Below are 14,715 nucleotides of genomic sequence, written 5' to 3'. Positions count from 1 at the left end.
GTATGATCGTGAACACAGATCTGCAGACTATGTGAACCGTGCACACCTTCGCTACATCAAAGTACCAGGTAACTTATTTGGCGCCGGCCTCGCGACACACGGCGCGAGATGGCACGGGCGTGCCTGCCGAGCTGGCCTGAGTCTCTCTACGTTGGCTGAGGGGGAGTCCGCGCTTACGTCTAGCAGGAGGCAGTTCCTCGAAGAGCAGCAGCTGGGTGGGGAGGAGTGGCGCCCTTCCGCGACGGGACCGCGTCCATTATGCAAGTCGGGTCGCGGAGCTTGGCCGATGTAGACGTCGGCAGTAGCCCGAGAGATTGGTTGCCTGCAGCAACGGCAGCACGGCAGAGCGGTGCAAACACGAGGACGTATCCGGTGAGCATCGCATTCAGTGCTGCGGAACTGATTTTAACCCATGGTGTAAATCCCCTAGAATAAGACAGATTTTGCTCGCGGGTACATTCGTGAATCTGAATTCAGCCAGTGGTTATAGAGCGACGGCGGATGTGACCTCCGTGAGTTATGCATGTTGTTGTTGTTGTGTCTTCAGTCCAGAGACTGGTTTGATACAGGTCTCCATGCTGCTCTATCCTGTGCAAGCTTCTTCGTCTCCCAGTACCTACTGCAACCTACACCCTTCTGAATCTGTTTAGTGTATTCATCTCTTGGTCTCCCTCTGCGGTTTTTACCCTCCACGCTGCCCTCCAGTACTAAATCGATGATCCCTTGATGCCTCAGAATATGTCCTACCAAGCGATCCCTTCTTCTTGTCAAATTGTGCCACAAACTCCTCTTCTCCCCAATTCTATTCAATACCTCCTCATTAGTTATGTGATATACCCATCTAATCTTCAGCATTCTTCTGTAGCACCACATTTCGAAAGCTTCTGTTCTCTTCTTGTCTAAACTATTTATCGTCCACGTTTCACTTCCATGCATGGTTACACTCCATGCAAACACTTTCAGAAACGACTTCCTGACACTTAAATCTATTCAGCTGCTCTTCCAGGTCCTTTGCTGTCTCTTCCAGGTCCTTTGCTGTCTCTGATAGAATTACAATGTCAACGGCGAACCTCAAAGTTTTTATGTCTTCTACATGGATTTTAATACCAACTCCGAATTTTTCTTTTGTTTCCTTTACTGCTTGCTCGATATGCAGACTGAATAACATCTGGAATAGGCTACAACCCAGTCTCACTCTCTTCCCAACCTCTGCTTCCCTTTCATGCCCCTCGACTCTTATGACTGCCGTCTGGTTTCTGTACAAATTGTAAATAGCCTTTCACTCCCTGTATTTTACCCCTGCCACCTTCAGAATTTGAAAGACAGTATTCCAGTCAACATTGTCAAAAGCTTTCTCTAAGTCTACAAATGCTAGAAACGTAGGTTTGCCTTTCCTTAATCTATTTTCTAGGATAAGTCGTAGGGTCAGTATTGATTTATCTTTAACAATATGCACAGATGCACCTGAGTCTAAAATCCATTCCATGTCACGATTACTCATCCCACCAAAAGAATGAAAACATGAGAGTGCCTTACCCTTGTTATTGATCCTTCTCTCTGGGCTATCAGTGACATACCTCTTTTGCTGAGTGTCTGATCTTGGGCTTACTTTATCTTTGCACTGAGACGCAATATGTCCCATCTTCTGACATTTATAGCACCTCACCGGTTCTCCCTTTTTATTTTTTGAGTAGAGAGCAGACGCACCTTCCTTCTCCAATATACAACAGCTTGGAGCACTCTTTACGTCCTGCAGGATTTTCACCTTAACACTGTCGCCTGTGATTGGTATACCCGAGCTTTCAAGTCCCATAATCATAGGTGCATACCTTTCGGGCAGTCCTGCCAACAGCAATGTTCCTATCCATTCGTCAGCGATCTCGAATCCGATGTTTCTCAGTCGGTTCGACGTGGTTATTATTTTGTTAACGTATTCGTCTACACTCTTACATTTGTCCAGACGAGTGGTAATTAACTCGCGTAATAATCCTACTTTTCTCGTAAGACCACCATCCGCGAATGCACTTCGTAAATTGTCCCAGACTTCTTTCGCTGTAGCAGCTTTTTCAACGTGAACATAATTCACCGAATCAATCAGTAATATCAATTTTGATTTTGCTTTCCTATCCTTACTTGAATAATTCTGATCTGTGGATTTCATTGTCCCATCTACCACGTCCCATAGGTCGTCTAAACGTAAATACGCTTCTACTGCGAACTTCCAGGTTGCATGGTTTTCGCGACCTATAAGTCTTTCAATCTGTGGAATTTGTGTCGCACTCATTCTTAACGGTAACTTGCTTTTTATTGCCGTAAAGAACACCGAAAAATAATGCGGAAAAAAATTGCGATCGTCTTGTAAGGATAACTCGCACTTCACGTAAATTGGAACTTTTCCAATACTTTCTCCCTACTATTTTATTGATATACTTATTCCAAATGCACGCTGGGTCCATAACCTATTGGAATTTGCGCAGCTGAATAAGTATTAAGGAGAAAAAAGGACACGTTACTAATATCTATATTTGCACTTTCAAGAACAAACAAAATTACAGCGAACACAACAGAATAATTAGCGCACACAAAGAGTGTTAGACAATGTCAAAGAGGTCTATTTTACACAGTGCACTTTGCGCCGTCACACACGAAATATATTGTTCACACAATTTCAACAAATAGCATCGGGGAGAGGCTACAACACTGTCTCACTCCCTTCCCAACCACTGCTTCCCTTTCATGTCCCTCGACTCTTATAACTGCCATCTGGTTTCTGTACAAATTGTAAATAGCCTTTCGCTCCCTGTATTTTACCCCTGCCACCTTCAGAATTTGAAAGAGAGTATTCCAGTCAACATTGTCAAAAGCTTTCTCTAAGTCTACAAATGCTAGAAACGTAGGTTTGCCCTTCCATAATCTAGCTTCGAAGATAAGTCGTAGGGTCAGTATTGCCTCACGTGTTCCACCATTTCTACGGAATCCAAACTGATCTTCCCCGAGGTCTGCTTCTACTAGTTTTCCATTCGTCTGTAACGAATTCGCGTTAGTATTTTGCAGCTGTGACTTATTAAACTGATAGTTCGGTAATGTTCACATCTGTCAACACCTGCTTTCTTTGGGATTGGAATTATTATATTCTTCTTGAAGTCTGAGGGTATTTCGCCTGTCTCATACATCTTGCTCACCAGATGGTAGAGTTTTGTCAGGACTGGCTCTCCCAAGGCTGTCAGTAGTTCTAATGGAATGTTGTCTACTCCCGGGGCCTTGTTTCGACTTAGGTATTTCAGTACTCTGTCAAACTCTTCACGCAGTTTCATATCTCCCATTTCATCTTCATCTACATCCTCTTCCATTTCCATAATATTGTTCTCAAGAACATCGCCCTTGCATAGACCCTCTATATACTCCTTCCACCTTTCTGCTTTTCCTTATTTGCTTAGAACTGGCTTTCCATCTGAGCTCTTGATATTCATGCAAGTGGTTCTCTTTTCTCCAAAGGTCTCTTTAATTTTCCTGTAGGCAGTATCTATCTTACCCCTAGTGATATGCACCTCTACATCCTTACATTTGTGCTTTAGCCATCCCAGCTTAGACATTTTGCACTTCCTGTCGATCTCATTTTTGAGACGTTTGTATTCCTTTTTGCCTACTTTATTTACTGCATTTTTATATTTTCTCCTTTCATCAATTGAATTCAATATTTCTTCGGTTACCCAAGGATTTCTACTAGCCCTCGTCTTTTTACCTAGTTGATCCTCTGCTGCCTTAACTACTTCGTCCCTCAAAGCTACCCATTCTTCTTCTACTGTATTTCTTTCTCCCAACTCTCTACAACCTTTGGTTTAGTCAGTTTATCCAGGTCCCATCTCCTTAAATTCTCACCTTTTTGCCGTTTCTTCAGTTTTAATCTGCAGTTCATAACCAATAGATTGTGGTCAGAGTCCACATCTGCTCCTGGAAATGTATTACAATTTAAAACCTGGTTCCTGGATCTCTGTATTGCCATTATATAATCTATCTGAGACCTTCCAGTATCTCCAGGCTTCTTCCCTGTAGACAACCTCTTTTTATGATTCTTGAACAAAGTGTTCGCTATGATTAAGTTATGCTCTGTGCAAAATTCTACCAGGCGGCTTCCTCTTTCATTCCTTACCCCCATTCCATATTCACCTTCTACGTTTCCTTCTCTTCCTTTTCCTACTACCGAATTCCAGTCACCCATGACTATTAAATTTTCGTCTTCCTTCACTATCTGAATAATTTCTTTTATTTCATCATTCATTTCTTCAATTTCTTCGTTATCTGCAGAGCTAGTTGGCATATAAACTTGTACTACTGTAGTAGGCGTGGGCTTCGTTTCTATCTTGGCCACAATAATGCTTTCACTATGCTGTTTGTAGTAGTTTACCAGTATTTGTATTTTGCTATTTATTATTAAACCTACTCCTGCATTACCCCTACTTCATTTTGTATTTATAACCCGGTATTCACCTGACCAAAAGTGTTGTTCCTCCTGCCACCGAACTTCACTAATTCCCACTATATCTAACTTTAACCTATCCATTTCCCTTTTTATATTTTCTAACCTACCTGCCCGATTAAGGAATCTGATATTCGACGCTCCGATCAGTAGAACGCCAGTTTTCTTTCTCCTAATAACAACGTCCCCCTGAGTAGTTCCCGCCCGGAGATCCGAATGGGGGACTATTTTACCTCCGGAATATTTTACCCAAGAGGACGCCATCATCATTTAATCATACAGTAAAGCTGCATGCCCTCGGCAAAAATTACGGCTGTAGTTTCCCCTTGCTTTCAGCCGCTCGCAGTACCAGCAAGACCGTTTTGGTTGTGTTACAAGGCCAGATCAGTTAATCATCCAGACTGTTGCCCTTGCAACTACTGAGAAGACTGCTGCCCCCTTCAGGAACCACATGTTTGTCTGGCCTCTCAACAGATACCCCTCCGTTGTGGTTGCACCTACGGTACGGCTATCAGTATCCCTGAGGCACGCAAGCCTCCCCACCAACAGCAAGGTCCATGGTTCATTATTGATTACATACCATAATTAAATTTATTATCATTCCGTAGGTTGTAAACCACTCATTGAGAATAAAAGTTTTATTGACAGAAATTATGTTTCAAAATTGATGGAAACGGTAATGGGGGGTATTATTCGCGCAGTTAAACAGAGCCAAAGTCGGATAGTACTAAATAAGTAAGGATGTTTAATATACATTATACCCCTGTACGTTGCAAGCCCACACATTTGGGGTTATTCTGACGGATGGTTATTCAGTCTATAATACAGAAGAAGCGTACATTGAGGTTTTTATGATGATTGCATTAATGATTCCAGCAATGGGAGGCAGCAATGAATGACTCATCAATGTCGATGCGCTTTAATACTCGGATTGGGAACGATTCAAAAGTAGTTCTTCGAAACGGCTTCAGATCAGCAAGCCCCAGTTTTCGAAAAGAATAGAGTCTCGTATTATCGTTCAGGCGGTATTACGATTAACTACAGCTCTAAACTGTATTGTTATTATGTATGATATCTTATTCTGTAATTACTGCACTATGTAAACTTATTCCTAAATTTTAAATATTTTTAACTGTCCACATGACAAATTAAAAAGTTTCAGGCGAGGATTTGACCCCAAGACTTCGTGTTCGGCAAGCAGCAGATCTAATCGCTGCTCCAGTTATTCAGTTGAAAGTACAATATAAGCGCCAGCCAAGTGAAAACGAGATAGATGGAGAAAAGTATGTGAACAGTTTTATTGCGTCAAAAGTAATCGCAATAACTATTAATACATTTATCCCACTGTGAGACAAGACATTTAATACCTTCATGGAAAAATATTGGAGGCTGCATACGGAACCATGATTGTACGGAGAGTGAACGTCTTCGTTCGAAGCAAATCGACGGCCACGACTGTCTCCCTTCATGGTTCCAAAAATATGGAAATCGCATTGCAAGAGAACGGGACTTACAGAGAATGTGTAAGAGCCCTCAAGTATCTAGGGTTCTTTCGAGTACGCTGCAGAAGTTTGTCTGGGAAGCCCTTACACGTCCTCCATCAGTTCTGATCTCTCCCCATGCGATTTCCATATTTTCTTTTCTAGCACACACAAGCACCCTTTTGGGAGGTCCCAAGAACCATTTATCCATCATGACAAAGAAAGAGATACGAAATATTTGACTAATTTAAATTCCCAATATATATTCTGAATATAAGAGAGAGAGAGAGCAGGAATCAAATGCCGTTAATCACGCGGGGTAGAATGAATAATTAATGATCTAATACATTCGATTGACAGTTTTGACCCTGATAAATGATTTTCTTTGCAATGCTGTAGCGACCAAGACAGGGGACTATCGTAGGAGAAGGTCCGCATAAGTTTCAGCTTTCTGAATGCCAAATTAGTAATATAATCCCAAGATGATGTTGAAAAGACAGATGTTAGCCGCTGCATTCAAACTCGATTCTCAGTAATGGTCCGGCGGATAGTGACACTGTTTTTGGCGTGGGTCTCGTCTGGAGACTCTTCAGAATGACCAACGTGAAAGCTTCAGGGGTCACCCACGCTGTTCGTCTGACCCACCACAGGAGGAAAGCGCTGTCTCCCTAGTCAGGGTGGCAGTACATGACTATTTTTTACGAGTGTAGCAACACTAGCGTGTCGTACCAGAGGTGATAAAAGCGGGGGTCGCACACTCCGGTGCCCCACTCTGAAGCAGTTTCTGGTCGCTATCGATTGGTTACAGTTTATCGAAATACTGGCATCCAAGGCAGCATCCATATAAGTCGAAACATTTTCTCGATATCATTACACCGAAGCCAGACGTGTTCGGTAAAGATGCGAGTAAAGTCCGATCACATTTCTCGATAGTGCGCGCCAGGGTGGCGGTTGCGGCGCAAACACGACTTCATTTCTGGACCTGTGGGCGGTCCGTCGACGACCCTACAGTGCACTGATGATTACGAAACATGATTCGCAAATTGCGGAACTAAATCGATTTCACCTGAACTATTTACCTGTGACATACGAGAATTTGTGCCGGATTGGGACTCGAACTTGGATTTCCTTCTTAATGTGAGTGATCGTCTTAACCACTTCGGCTATTCGAGCATGCCTCCAAGGCCGACCCAAACTTGCATATGACACACTTGTCTTCACACACACACACACACACTATATAATTCGTGACAGAGACGAACAATCGATATGAATGTACTTGTACAATCTCTCTTTTGATAATTCACGTCCTTCAGACGTGCATGCATATGCGTGACCATCCACTGCTGCTGCTTAAATATTACGAAATTTGATTCATAAATTGAGAATCTAAATTGACTTCAGCCGCACTGTTTATGGGCGTCACGAAAATTTCTACCTGACCGGCACTCGACCCCGGATTTCCAACTTAACATGAGCAGTCGCCTTAACCATACGTTTTTGACGAGCAGCTATGGGTCATCATACAGTGTTTGTTTTGCATGTCTGAAGAAACATCGGTTAACGTGAATTGTCAACATACGACAATGTATAATTACATAATAAGTATTAGATTCCTCGTCGGGTTAACACGACGATCACATCAAATGTCCCTCTCTTGTGGGAATCGCATAATGTGTGTGTGAGCATTAGAAGATGTGGACAAGATTGGATGGGTTCTGGAGGCGTGTCCCGACAGCCGAAGGCGTATAACTGAATTGTCGGCACCGGTATTGTACGATAACGTTGTTTTTTCTAGATTGGTTCCTTCTAAATACTGCGTACGTTTTTTTTTCGGAACGTTGGATCAACTGACCCTGTTAATTACTTCCCTAATTCTTGCACTAATTTTCCGTGGTTAGGGTGCTGGAGCCATTTTTAGTCAGGAGTTGTGGATTATCGACTATTCCTGTATAGTGAATGTCATTTCATTTTTCTTGTATTGCCTGGCAGCAATACACCGATTTTAATTCAATCTGCAGCATTTCAGTTACTTTTCTGGCCCTTCACCTGTCCCTAAATAATCTTGATCATGATGCGCATGAAACACCTGTTTTCGTTTGCGAGTTCTGATGCTACCGATCATGGTAACATGCAGTTTTACAGTTATCTGTGGAATCATAGAATGCACTATCCGAGTTATAAGTACATTTTGATCAACTGTGTTCCATCTTTTCTCTTAATTAAACTGGACACGAAGAGTGGCGACTTTACGATGTAACCGCCTCCCTGGGCATCACAAGCCTGGAACAACTCAAGCATTGACAGCAAACGCTCAGGCGCTACATGCCAACTTGCTGTCACTATTCTGTTGGGTTTACTGACAGTCCCACTCGCCGTGATATGTCTGTCGTCGCACCGTTCGTTCTGTAATAGCCAGTGCCAGTGGCCGTGGCAGTGACAGTGACGATTCGAGGTCGGATACTTGAACTATCTCGTTTTCAGTCCGGCTATTTCATTCATCAGGCGTGCCTAATAGTCAATAGGCTGTTCGTGACCGCGTCATTGCTCTTGTGGAGAAAGGGAATTTGACAACGTCGGAGACTGGGGTAAGGCGTAGTGTTCCTGAATGCGCAAAGATCGAGGAAACAAAATCGGGATAGTGGAGAATCCAATTGTCTAGTGGGAATTGGACGATGGCATGTCACACCAGTCCAGAATAATGAACTTGTTGGGTAATTCCCCCCCCCCCCAAAAAAAAATTAAAAACATTAGGTGTCATGTAATATTTTGTGTAATGTAATATCTTGTATAGACACCTTTTATTAACCTGACACGTTCCACATCATTACGAAGTGTCGTATTCATGATCTGTGGACCAAGTACTAATCTAATCTAATCTAATCTAACACATCACGGCAAACCCTTTCTTAACAGAACGGATCTTCCAATTAGCTGGATTAGGAAGAAGTGAGGAGTGTTACCATTTGTCAAACATGCAAATCTAAAGAAAAGACTGGCACACTTCCTTACCATTAGTTGGTTATATTCAGGAAGAAATGGCGAAAGCCAAGAACAGTTTAGAAAGGCAAAGAGATGTGAGAGTAATTTGACATATGTGTCTCAGAATCTATGGGAAGCGTGAACAACTACCTTCTTCATCATCAGTTCTTCAAATTTTGGCACAAGTTTGAAAACTGTGACTCACATTTTTTTCAATATTCACTACGATTTATTTTTCGTGTTGATGACTGCCGATGCTGAAAAGCCTTTCTCACGTAAGTAGGATGTTGCAGAATTACCTGCTTGCGGATACTCCCGTGTCGCCGCGTTCCAAAACTCAAGCAGTGGTCAGGAAACGAACTTAGATTTCACTTTATTGTCTGAAGAAATACCAATAAACTGCTTATGTATTCAGTGGTGAATGTTGTTGGAAGGAACTTTGATACAGTTGTGTTGATCAGCGTCTTCTCGAAAGCACCTCAGAAAGCAATCACTGAGTTCATTTAAATAATCTGTGAACAACTGGAAAAAATCAATTCCCAACAGCAGTACATGTAAAACCGAAGTTGAGGTAACTGTCGTCATAGTCACTGCATTTTCGTCTATTAATGTGTTTAGAACAACATCATACAAGAGCGTGCTGAAAAGGAATGCGTCCGTTTTTTATGTGAAAACTCGTAGAGCTTTTTAAATAACACAAACATTATTAATGCCCCTGGGAGCCGTGGCGTACAGTTAGAAACCGCTGCTATAGACAACAGCATCGTCCGCAAATGCCCACCGGAGCATCCAACAATCTCCACCAGATCCTTAATATAAATTATGATTAGCAACGTCCCTACAACACTCCCTCGGAGTACTACCGAAATTACCTGCACGTTTGTCGATTTTATTCTGTGAAGAATAGCGTGTTGTGTCTGCGCGGAAATCCCGTATCCAGTCGTAAATCTGGGCCGATACTCGGTAAGCTCGTATTCTGTGTCGAATGTCTTCAGGAAGTCAAAGAACACGGCGACCACTTGGGCCCCAGTGTCTGCGTCGCTATGAATCTCACGAAGTGATCTGAGTTACACAAGATCTCTGCGGAGTCCATGTAGGCTTTTATCGAAGAAATTTTAGTTCTCCAAGAACACGATGATTCTACAACAGCAGCAAACGACCATTCCCTTCCGCCTCCCACTGCCCCCATGACTTCTACTTTACCATTTACAGCCGTCCTACACACTTGGCTAACTGACTGCCTTTATCAGGGAGATTATTACGCAGTTATTATTATTGCAATGCTGTGGATCTGTTGTCAAAGCATTGAAAATTACGGACTGTCACGAGTTAAGTGATTTTTATAACGAACAACTATCCATCATGAAGTTACAATGAAAAGAGGAAATCGTCGAAAGCAAAATTTAGCAAAATTTAATTTATTTTCTTGAATAGCTATTTCTGTGTGAGTGGCGCACAGAATGTTACAACTCTAAAGGGAGTCGAATTACGCTCACACTCGGTGCCCATCGCGAATTTAATTAGCGCATCCTCTTTGCGTTGAATCGGTAGGCAGCCAAATAGGTAGGCCACTCACTTCGACGACGACATGCATGGCGGTCCTGTCGAGTGCTCGTTGACTCCCCCCGCCAACTGATTGCTTGTTAGTCAACGTTTGGATCGCAACACAACAATGATTCTGCGTCGCATGGATTCGGCAAGTCCTACATTGGTTGTCGGAGGTATGTGGCATCAGATGACCACGCGATAACACGACTGTAAATTACGGGCTGTGAGCTGCCGTCCGATAGCGTTCTAGACACATTCCGTCGGTTTCAGATCAGCTGAATTTGGTGGTCGAGAAATCAATGTGAGTTCACTATCGTACACCTCAAAGCAGTGTAGCACGATTCTTGTCATGCGACATTGTCAGTTGTCCTGATAGAAGATGCCATTGCTGTCGGGGATGACATCAAGCACGAAAGGGCAGATGTGGTCCATATTAATATTCACGTATTCCACAGCTATAACGCCTTGTATTACAACTATATGTCCTGTGGATGTCTAGGTGAATGTTCCGTGCAGCTTAACACTGCCACCAACCGGCATGTGCCCATCGTGTGTTCCATGTTTTGGCAGCCCTTCGCCTGGATGAGGGCATACATGGACACAACTATCGACATGGTGTAGCACGTGTAGCGAGAAACATGATTCACCCGATCCGGCGATATATTTACATTGATACACGACCCAGTCTCCATAATTCAGAGCCCTTTGCAAATCGTAACTGACGATATAGCTGAGTCAATATGGTAACGCAATGGTTGTTGATCGTCAGGTGTGAAGCCCCTCGTTCAATAATGTCCGCTGAACAATGTGCTCCGAAACACTTTTGCATCACCAGCATTGTACTCTGCCGTGAGATCTGCCACATATCGCCTCCGATCCTGCTTTATAGAGTGGGTAAGTCTCCGACCATCGTGGTTTGTGATGAGGCGTGGACGTCCAACACCATCCTTCAAACACTTACCATAGCTGCTCACGACTGCAGCTCGCGAATAGCGCTCGTTACCAGCGCCGGGCCGTAACAATCTGCCCTTTGTCACAGTCGCTTGAATCAGTGTATTTCGCTATTTGTAGTCCATACCGTCGCTGGAATTGCTCCCCATCCGTCTCTTCTCCTCTTGCAGACTTTCCTTACTTTGTCACGTGCCCGCAAAGACACAAGGCGGTGGGCAGTGGTCACAATGTACTGGCTTATTATCAGCGTAATTCACAGACCATTTTGTTACAAAACGTACTAAGGCTAGTTTTAATAAGATGATGCAAGGCTAATACTATTTAATACAAGTCTTATGGTTCAAATTGCTCGAAACACTATGGGACTTAGCGTCTGAGGTCATCAGTCCCCTAGACTTAGAACTACTTAAACCTAACTAACCTAAGGACATCACACACATCCATGCCCGAGGCAAGATCCGAACCTGCGACCGTAGCAGCAGCGCGGTTCCGGACTGAAGCGCCTAGAACCGCTCGGCCACAGCGGCCGGATCAAGGTTTATTATTTAGTTAAACTAGACGTATGTCTTAATAAATTTGTGTTCTGAAAATAAATCGATTTTCATTGGCAGACCATGTTGTCCGGTTATAAGTCAAAGTTGTGTCTGAAGTGTTCTACATTTCCATACAGCCATCCAATGACCATACTCCCCTGTCGAGAGCACCGTCGCCATCGAAAAATCTACTGGCGCTGTTGGTCTTATGTGATAAATCGTTTATGGATCTTCATATCATTAACGCTGCCGTTAGACTTTCTTGGGATTCACCTATCATGACTCTCGTATCTGATGAGCATTCGAAGTCCAGTGTAATGTAGGGGTTTCTGAAATTCCAAAAGTCTTTGATTCTATATCATATCTGGGAAAGTACTCCATATGCTCGCATCTTCGTTTTCTATCGATAGTGCAGTACATAGCCGGGCGTGGTCGGCACTTGGATGGGTGACCATCCAGACCGCCATGCGCTGTTGCCATTTTTAGGGGTGCACTCAGCCTCGTTATGCCAATTGAGGAGCTACGCGACCGAATAGTAGCGGTTTCGGTCAAGAATACCATCATAACGACCAAGAGAGCGGTGTGCTGACCCCACGCCCCTCCTATACGCATCCTACCCTGAGGATGACACGGCGGTCGGATGGTCCCTGTAGGCCACTCGTGGCCTGAAGACATGAGTGCTTTCTTAATATAACAAGAATATTAATTGCATTACATCGCTTCATGGTACGTCCCTTAAGCATAACTTCCAAGAATTGCAGTTCAGTGAAATACATCTGTTGCAAAGTTTTCTTCCGGTTAATTTGAGAAGAGAACGCATTACGCAGTTGATTTGAGACTTACAATAGCAGCAGACTCTCAAAAGTTAGACAGAGTCTTCATTTACGTGATGTAACACCGAAGTGTGCACCGACTGCAACCTGTATTTCACTCAGATGTATGATCGTGAACACAGATCTGCAGACTATGTGAACCGTGCACACCTTCGCTACATCAAAGTACCAGGTAACTTATTTGGCGCCGGCCTCGCGACACACGGCGCGAGATGGCACGGGCGTGCCTGCCGAGCTGGCCTGAGTCTCTCTACGTTGGCTGAGGGGGAGTCCGCGCTTACGTCTAGCAGGAGGCAGTTCCTCGAAGAGCAGCAGCTGGGTGGGGAGGAGTGGCGCCCTTCCGCGACGGGACCGCGTCCATTATGCAAGTCGGGTCGCGGAGCTTGGCCGATGTAGACGTCGGCAGTAGCCCGAGAGATTGGTTGCCTGCAGCAACGGCAGCACGGCAGAGCGGTGCAAACACGAGGACGTATCCGGTGAGCATCGCATTCAGTGCTGCGGAACTGATTTTAACCCATGGTGTAAATCCCCTAGAATAAGACAGATTTTGCTCGCGGGTACATTCGTGAATCTGAATTCAGCCAGTGGTTATAGAGCGACGGCGGATGTGACCTCCGTGAGTTATGCATGTTGTTGTTGTTGTGTCTTCAGTCCAGAGACTGGTTTGATACAGGTCTCCATGCTGCTCTATCCTGTGCAAGCTTCTTCGTCTCCCAGTACCTACTGCAACCTACACCCTTCTGAATCTGTTTAGTGTATTCATCTCTTGGTCTCCCTCTGCGGTTTTTACCCTCCACGCTGCCCTCCAGTACTAAATCGATGATCCCTTGATGCCTCAGAATATGTCCTACCAAGCGATCCCTTCTTCTTGTCAAATTGTGCCACAAACTCCTCTTCTCCCCAATTCTATTCAATACCTCCTCATTAGTTATGTGATATACCCATCTAATCTTCAGCATTCTTCTGTAGCACCACATTTCGAAAGCTTCTGTTCTCTTCTTGTCTAAACTATTTATCGTCCACGTTTCACTTCCATGCATGGTTACACTCCATGCAAACACTTTCAGAAACGACTTCCTGACACTTAAATCTATTCAGCTGCTCTTCCAGGTCCTTTGCTGTCTCTTCCAGGTCCTTTGCTGTCTCTGATAGAATTACAATGTCAACGGCGAACCTCAAAGTTTTTATGTCTTCTACATGGATTTTAATACCAACTCCGAATTTTTCTTTTGTTTCCTTTACTGCTTGCTCGATATGCAGACTGAATAACATCTGGAATAGGCTACAACCCAGTCTCACTCTCTTCCCAACCTCTGCTTCCCTTTCATGCCCCTCGACTCTTATGACTGCCGTCTGGTTTCTGTACAAATTGTAAATAGCCTTTCACTCCCTGTATTTTACCCCTGCCACCTTCAGAATTTGAAAGACAGTATTCCAGTCAACATTGTCAAAAGCTTTCTCTAAGTCTACAAATGCTAGAAACGTAGGTTTGCCTTTCCTTAATCTATTTTCTAGGATAAGTCGTAGGGTCAGTATTGCCTCACGTGTTCCACCATTTCTACGGAATGCAAATTGATCTTCCCCGAGGTCGGTTTCTACCAGTTTTTCCATTCGTCTGTAAAGAATTCGTGTTAGCATTTTGCAGCCGTGGCTTATTAAACTGATAGTTCGGTAATGTTCACATCTGTCAACGCCTGCTTTCTTTGGGATTGGAATTATTATATTCTTCTTGAAGTCTGAGGGTATTTCGCCTGTCTCATACGTCTAGCTCACCAGATGGTAGAGTTTTGTCAGGGCTGGCTCTCCCAAGGCTGTCAGTAGTTCTAATGGAATGTTGGCTACTCCCGAGGCCTTGTTTAGACTTAGGTCTTTCAGTGTTCTGTCAAACTCTTCACGCAGTATCATATCTC

General features: G+C 43.8%; 1 protein-coding gene across 2 annotated transcripts in view; it reads left to right on the top strand.

Moving 5' to 3' along the window:
- Positions 1 to 267: 267 nt before the first annotated feature.
- LOC126457470 (toll-like receptor 2) overlaps positions 268 to 14,715 on the top strand; it is a 175,722-nt gene continuing 161,274 nt past the window's right edge. Inside the window, exon 1 of one of the 2 annotated variants that reach the window (XM_050093762.1) lies at positions 268 to 372. The gene's annotated coding sequence lies outside the window, so the exon portion shown is untranslated. Of the gene's footprint in view, positions 373 to 13,176; positions 13,282 to 14,715 lie in introns of those variants that run through there. The other variant, XM_050093761.1, reaches the window with a different exon arrangement.

Source organism: Schistocerca serialis, chromosome 2 (assembly GCF_023864345.2).
Source record: "Schistocerca serialis cubense isolate TAMUIC-IGC-003099 chromosome 2, iqSchSeri2.2, whole genome shotgun sequence".
Taxonomy (NCBI): Eukaryota; Metazoa; Arthropoda; class Insecta; order Orthoptera; family Acrididae; genus Schistocerca; species Schistocerca serialis.
This window is presented reverse-complemented; position numbering and strand designations above follow the sequence as displayed.